This window comes from Parasteatoda tepidariorum, chromosome 9 (assembly GCF_982258835.1).
Source record: "Parasteatoda tepidariorum strain Cologne lab strain chromosome 9, Ptep-v5.0, whole genome shotgun sequence".
Lineage (NCBI taxonomy): Eukaryota > Metazoa > Arthropoda > Arachnida > Araneae > Theridiidae > Parasteatoda > Parasteatoda tepidariorum.
Window position 1 is genome coordinate 80,524,845 of NC_141763.1, and position 7,766 is coordinate 80,532,610.

The following is a 7,766-nucleotide window of genomic DNA, read 5'->3' on the forward strand; positions in this document are numbered from 1 at the left end:
TCAACAAATCAGTTCAAATATTGGCTTTTGCTGATGATTTAGATATTATCGCTAGAACGCAGACAGCACTAACACAATCCTTTTTATGTCCTTTTTATGCCTACGTTTATTAAGATGGGATTAAGAATCAATGAAAATAAAACTAAATATATGCCCTGCACAAAAGCTGACTATGAAGAAACACAGTTTGAAATTGGAGCATACAAATTCGAAGCCGTTGATAGCCTTACCTATTTGTGGTCTAAGATTAACAACAAAAACGACACTACATAAGAAATAGACACGAGAATCACGATGGCCAATAAGTGTTTTTATGATCTAAGAAAATATCTTAAGTCAAGCCTAATGAAAAGAAAGACAAAAGTGTTACTCTATAAGTGTCTTATACGATCAGTGCTTACATACGCATGTGAGACCTGGACAATGACCCGTGGAGATGAAAATATGATAGCTATATTTGAGAGAAAAATACTGCGAAGCATTTTTGGTGGAATAAGTAAAAACGGTACCTGGTTTAGAAGATCAAGCACGGAACTTTACAAAGCGTATAAAGAACCTGATGTCATTAAATTTATCAAAATTCAAAGGATTAAATGAGCAGGCCACATTGTGAGAATGGAGGATAGCAGGACAACCAAAAAAGTTTCAGTTCAAAAAGTTCCAAGCCAAGAAAAAGAGGACGACCAAACCTAAGATTTTTAGACTGCCTTGAAAAGGACCTACAAGTTTTAAAGATAATAAACTAGAGAACCTTGGCTAAGGGAAGAATGTCTTGGCATAGGCTTCTTGAGAAGGCCAGGGCCCGTTTTGGGCTGTCGTGCCAATGAGAGGAAGATTTACTATTATTATTTTTAAAATTCACTATCCATAGAAAAAAAATACTTTTCTGACGAGCAAGAACAAACTCGCTTGCAACGTTATAATGATTTTATGCCAGTGTTTCTCAACATTTTTGATCCTGTTAGTCGCACTTGAAATATTGTGGGAGTCTACAACTTCCACCGCTACAACCTAAGCATCATATTTGGGTTTCTACAGTTCTTAGAAAACTCTAATAGTGGTAACGAAACTAAGACAATGTTCGATTATTTAGTTCGAGTATAGTTAGTTCATATTCATTCATCCTGTTAAGGACACTGAATAAAAAATTTTGAAATTGCAATTGAAGTAAATATTAAAAAATTTATTTTCCGCCATAAAAAACTAGTTTTTTTTATTTAACAATTATGTGTTTTGTCTTGTAACTACATATAAAAATGTAACACAGTTTTTCATTCCCTCAATAAACAAATATGTTATATGTTTCGTAACATGTAATATGTTTCGTAACTAAATTTTTTTTAAATTACTCGCAAGACACCATATGAATCTGTTTACTTATGTATAGAAAATTATTTAAGGCCTATAATTATTTCCATTGCTGTGGGAAGTACACTATGATTTTGATAAAGTGTAATTAAAAAATGTTGAAAATTTTTACAATGAAGAATTAAGCTTTCTTCTCTCGAAATATTCTCGAAACTTTCATTGTAATATATTTTAATTCCTTTTAATTCTCCCGATATCATATTTGATTTGATATTAAAAAAAATTTGATTGTTAACGTCACACGGGAGCCACAAATGGTCAGGATATCATGCTTAGTACTGATCTGAAGACAATCCTTACCTATCTTGAAAACAAGTGTTGCTCTATTACAATATATTACCTGTTACAATATTTAGATATAGAAAAGAAGATTTTGATACATCAACTGTTCTTGGTTAAACGGTTATCAACCACTTATCAATTATTTGAAAAACGAAATTAAATATAGTTCTCAGTTCGAAAAATTATATCATTATTCTCTAATTTAGAATTCAATATTTTGCCGATTCACTAATTCATTTTGTTCCTTGAACTTTTTTCCCTTCATTCACTTGCTTTATCAAGAATCATTTTCAGTTGTCATAGCGATTGCCTTTGCGATGCTAATCCACAATAACGCACTCACTTTAAAAATTGAACAATTTATCTAAAAAAAAAATGCTTGAAAAATAAAACTGGAACACACAAAAGTTTTATTTTTTTAACTGGATGTACAGCTAAAAGAGAATTTTTTTAAAAAGAAAAAAAAATTACTTTATGGCAATTTTATGATTTTTATCTTTTATGGCAAAGTAAAAATTTTATTTTAGTAAAAAAATATATAATAGTGTTTTCTTTAATTAATAATAAAAATATTCAGCGTAAAAATACACAAAATTATGACGAAAAGCAAACTCTCCCTAAAAGTAGTTTCAAAATTTCACATGACCCTGCCATCGAAATGAGAAATGATCATGTCCACGAAATGACTATGTCTACGAAAGGATTGTGTCAATGAAATGACCCTGTTCAAAAAAATAAATAAATAAATAAATAAATAAAAAAATAAAATTAAAAAAAAACGATCCTGTCGACGAAATAGCATTATCGACGAAATGACCCTGTCGGTGAAATGACCATGTCGATGAAATGATTCTGTCAACGAAATGGCCCTGTCGTTAAAATAACCCTGTCGACGGAATGACCCTGTCGGTGAAGTGACCCTGTCATCGACGTGAACCTGTCGACGAAGTGACCCTGTCAACGTAATGATCCTGTCGACGAAAAAATCTGTCAATAAAATGGTCTGTCGACGAAACAACCCTGCCGAGGAAATGGCCTGTCGACGAAATGATTCAGTCAATAAAATGGTCTGTCGATGAAATGAACCATATCCATATAGCATAGAGATTCATACAGTTATGTATGGAACATAATATCGTTTATTAGTTGAAGCATGTGTCAAAGTTTTGAGTAGGGCTGAAAAGAAAATACACAGCAGCAATAATTCTCAAAATTTGACGCCTGAAAAATGATTAAAATGTTTTTCCGTATGTTGAATATCTGCAGATTGAGGAATTTTTTTAAAAATGTATTGGTTTGTTGTTTTTTTAAATTTATTTTGAAGATTTATTTAATTTAAAAAAGGGAAAATTTGTAGCTTATCAGAATTCAAAAATTGAGGCATCAAAAATTCCTAGGCATGCATGCGTCTGCCGCAACTCTGTATTAGTCGCTATTTCAACTATTTATTTATTTATTTATTTATTTTGCTTCTTTTAAGACTGAGCCTTTTTTACAAAAACCGATATATTGAAAAATTGTACGTTCTGCTGTGATTATTCGGAAACATAATCGGAAAAAATATTGTTTTCCACCCTTAGCTTATTAAAATTGCAGGGGTTGATGTTTTCAAAAAGAAAGGATTCGTCCAAGAAAAGCTGTTCTTTTTATTTTTTTAGAAATTTTTTTTTTACGGTTTATTAAATGTATAACAAAAAACTATTTTCAGAATTTGATTAATTCCATTGTCTCGTTTAAAAAATTAAAAAAACATGTTAATTTTTTTTTCACTGTCAAATTTGCTTTTGACGTAAATTAAACAAAACTTGATTACACAATTGATTATAAATACAAAAGTCTCACTTAAGTTATAAATCGTCTTCGAATGAAAAAAAAAAACAATCCTCCAATCGTGATTTTTAAAGTTAAAATTATTGAATTTCATTTATCTTAACTGATGTAGGGTTTCTTAGTAAACTATATAAACAATTTAGCTTAGTTTTGAGATTGCAGTTGAAAGAAATTTCTATCAAAGATACATAAAAATATGTAAATAAATATGCTTTGTGTTACATTTGTTGAAAAAAAAAACCCCGTTTGTTTGGGAAGTGCCATTAAACCCTACATCCAATTCAATTCAGTTACAAAAATATGTATTAATAGAAAATATAAAAAGTGAATCATTATGTTTAAAATGTCAACAGAAAGTATTAAAATTTCATCCCCAAAAGTACTATAGGAATATAAATTTATACAAGTATTGGTTAAAAAAATGTTAAAACTTAAAAATTGTAAAAAAAAAATTGTGTATTTGTATCACAAATTATGCGTTTTGATGTACTCAAAAGACAACAAAAATATTTGTAATGCTAATTTATATAAAATAATCCTTTGTAAAAATTTAAATCATTAATATATAAAGTTTAAGTCAAAGTTTCAGATAAATTTATAGAAAATTGAGATGATGGTAGGATCAAAATAAATAATAAATAAAATGGAAAAAAATATTTCATTACAATGAAAATATAACTTTTGGACAAAGTAATAAGAAATTGTCAATTTAATTGTTAATATTCAAATATACAACCAGTAATAAAACAAGCTTTGCCGAGAAAATAGAAAGTTGCACTGATTCGTTTGCGTATTGGTTATGCACGTATTACACATAAACATATTTTATTAGGCGAACCTACACCAGATTGCTCTAGCTGTAATGAACCATTAGCTGCTAAACACATTCTAACCCAGTGTTACAAATTTAAATTCCTAAACACAACATTATTTTGTATGCAATTATCCTACTTCACATTAACTCATTAACGATAAACCACACTATAATCTTCTCTTTTACCTTAAGGACATCAGATTTGATACCTCAATTTATTTTTACCTTTTAAATTATTAATATCTCTTATTTAAACCAAGTACTCGTTTTTTAGACCAAGTTCATGAAGCGGTATATTTTTATTTTATTTTATAACCGTCGTTGAGCAGCCGACCCAATTTCATGGGTTTACGACTACTTACGTTCAACTCCGTAGCCTTGTAATTTTGAACTAATCCAGAAGACAAGGAAACTCCTGGATCAGTACCCCCAGAGGTATTGATTTGTTGTGGGAACATGGAGGACTTTGAGACTCGACAGATTTAACGTGCATCAGTCACCATTTACTACACGGGGAGTCTTCGGCCGGCGAGGATCGAACCCACGACCTCTTGGATATGGGCCCAGCGCCCTATGTATGCCTTTAAAAACTATTGCATTGATAAAAATGTCGATACCAAATAGCAAACATAAGTTTTCTTTCCTTTATAAACAAAAATAACTTTTCGATAAATATATATTATTTTCGAATTTTTCTTCCGTATCCGGTAAAATAATTAACAACGAAATCTTACTTTAAATTCTTCATCGCTTGACAATCTAGGAATTGCAGATTACTGAACCTGACCAAACAGTGACTGCTAAAAGGCGCATGGATGGGTGACTAACTCAGTAACTAATGACAAATGACTTACTGACTAATTGTTAATACATCTTTAAAAACTATTGCATCGAAAAAAATGTCAATACCAAATAGTAAACGTAAGTTTTCTTTCCTTTTTACACAAAAATAATTTTAAAATTTTTTTTTCGAATTTTATAATCCATATCCAGTTAAATAATTAACAAAGACAGCTTACTTTGAATTCTTCATCGCTAGACAATCTTAGACTTTGCAGATTACTGAACGAGGCCAAGCAGTGACTGCTAAAAGGCGCATGGATGAGTGACTAACTCACTAGTTAATGACAAATGACTAACTAATTAATTTTTAATATATCTTTAAAAACTATTACATGGATAAAAATGTCAATACCAAATGGTAAACATAAGTTTTCTTTCCTGTTTAGACAAAAATAATTTTTTCAAAAAATATATATTATTTTCGAATTTTTCTTCCGTATCCGATAAAATAATTAACAACGAAATCTTACTTTAAATTCTTCATCGCTTGGCAATCTAGGAATTGCAGATTACTGAACGAGGCCAAACAGTGACTGCTAAAATGCGCATGGATGAGTGTTGCTCATGCTCATTTTGGGCGGTCACAATCCGGCACCCGTTCGTGCACAATGCTGTTCCACAACTGCAAATAAATCTACAAAACGTTCGTCTTCTACTTTACACACAATCCCCGTCGAACACCTGTTAATTTGTAACCATCATCGTTTGATGATGATGGACATCCCCAAACAATGCATAAAATCCCAGAAGTTTCTGCAAAAATGCATTTTGACTGATCGAAACAGATGTTCTGAGCTCTTACTATCATGCTTAAGATAATCCATGTTTTTATTACTTTTAACGTATATCGATATTAAATGCACATCTGAATTGATGCAGTTATTAAAATTGTTATTTTTCTTTCCGTGAAAACGTAGGTAATATACGACTACATTGAAAATTCTTCGTTGGTAATGTCTCTGCGTATGATAAATATGCAGTTTTGAGTGTATTGTTATCTTCAGAGGACATTGGACTTAAATTCTAGGGAAAAAAACTGGCATTTAAGAAATTACACAACGAATGCTCTTTCAAATTGTGTACGAATTACGTTTCTATTCCTATTAAAACGCGAGAAAAACTTCGTCACAGTGTTCCCCATATTGAAATTCAATTAATGCTGAAAATTCAAAAATACATTTTCTCTTCGTATTTTTTTTTGTTTTGTTAGTGTTTTCAAGTTTGAAATCATGTAAGAAAACGGCGCGAAATATTAAATACGAGTGGGCTGTGCCCCCTGCTCGCTAACGCTCATCAACCCCCGAAAATTGCTACGCAATCTTATATGGTTTGCTTCGCCAACCCTCACTTCGCTCGCTACTAACTTAGGTACATTGCAAATGCACAAAATTCTAAGAATTCAAAACAATAATGCAAATCCATATAACAACTTTGTTTTTTAAAAAAAAATTACATCTTTTTAGTAAATACTAAGTCATTAAAATAAATTTGAATTCAAAAAAATGACATGTAATTCGTTAAACCTATTAGAAATGTGCTATAGTATAAAATCTTAAGACAAAATTTCTAAAACTGATATCTCTTTAAAAAGGTTAAAATTTTGGCTATAATTAAGTCTATTAAAAATTTAAATAAGAGAAATTGCAATGGAAAAACCCTGCATAAACAAAACATTGAATTTCGGAAGAAATCTCGTTTGGTGAGAATGCTCTCTCTTGTCAAAAAATACAAAATAAACTGACCTCAAATAAAACTCCAAGGACTTCGAATCAAATAATTAAGGAAACTACTATCACGTTTAATATAAAAGAAAGATTTATTAACTAAACAATAAAATTACAGCATCGCAGTTCCAAAAAACAAATCTCACACTCACTCTAAAAAACAATTTACCTTCTAATTAGTCACCATAGCAACCACGAAACTCTTCTCGTTACCATCCATAAACTGATATACAATAAATAAATTATTTAACAAAAAATACGATGCGCATAAGCACATAATATTTTACACTCTGGTTATTTCCGTTTCCGTTTTCAGAAGCGCTATATGTTGAGCCACCCAAACTAGATTTGGCATGTGACATTTTTAGCGGCAATTATTCGTTGATTTTCTAGCGTTGCCATTCGGAGAGTTGTAATGAGGCTTTTTTTTATCGCCGTGTAAGAGAAATATATATATATATTTGTTTATAGATGCGTTATTTTCACATTTTAAATGTCCCGCTGTGAACTGATCGTTAAGACACGGTTCCCAGCAGATCACCGAAGTCAAGCATCACTGGCTACGGTCAGTGGTCGGGTGGGTGACCACTTGGATCAATCTGCGTAGAGACCGAGGGTGAGTGGTATTGGTCCTCGTTAAACTGTTCTACTGTAAAGTGCTCGACTTCGCGTGCAGGTCATCGGGCTACCGAAGCGGAGGTGCCATCCCCTCTGCAGAGGATCAAAATTGTGATGGCATGTCTTCGGATCATCCTCAGGGGTGTTTCCCCCATTTTTGTTTAATTATTTTAACTGCACCATAGAATGCAAGGTTTGATAAATCTATACTCTCAATCCATATTTTTATACTCTTTGTCTTAAATAAGTTATGCACCGTTGGAATTGTAGATATAATTTAAATAACA

General features: G+C 31.3%; 1 protein-coding gene across 6 annotated transcripts in view; it reads right to left on the minus strand.

The window, feature by feature from the left end:
- Nucleotides 1-5,780, minus strand: part of LOC107440500 (uncharacterized) — a 176,639-nt gene extending 170,859 nt beyond the window's left edge. For 2 of the 6 annotated variants that reach the window (XM_087152230.1, XM_071186469.2), the window contains exon 1: nt 5,314-5,780. The gene's annotated coding sequence lies outside the window, so the exon portion shown is untranslated. The other 4 variants (XM_087152232.1, XM_087152229.1, XM_071186468.2 and 1 more) reach the window with 3 other exon arrangements.
- Nucleotides 5,781-7,766: the final 1,986 nt, after the last annotated feature.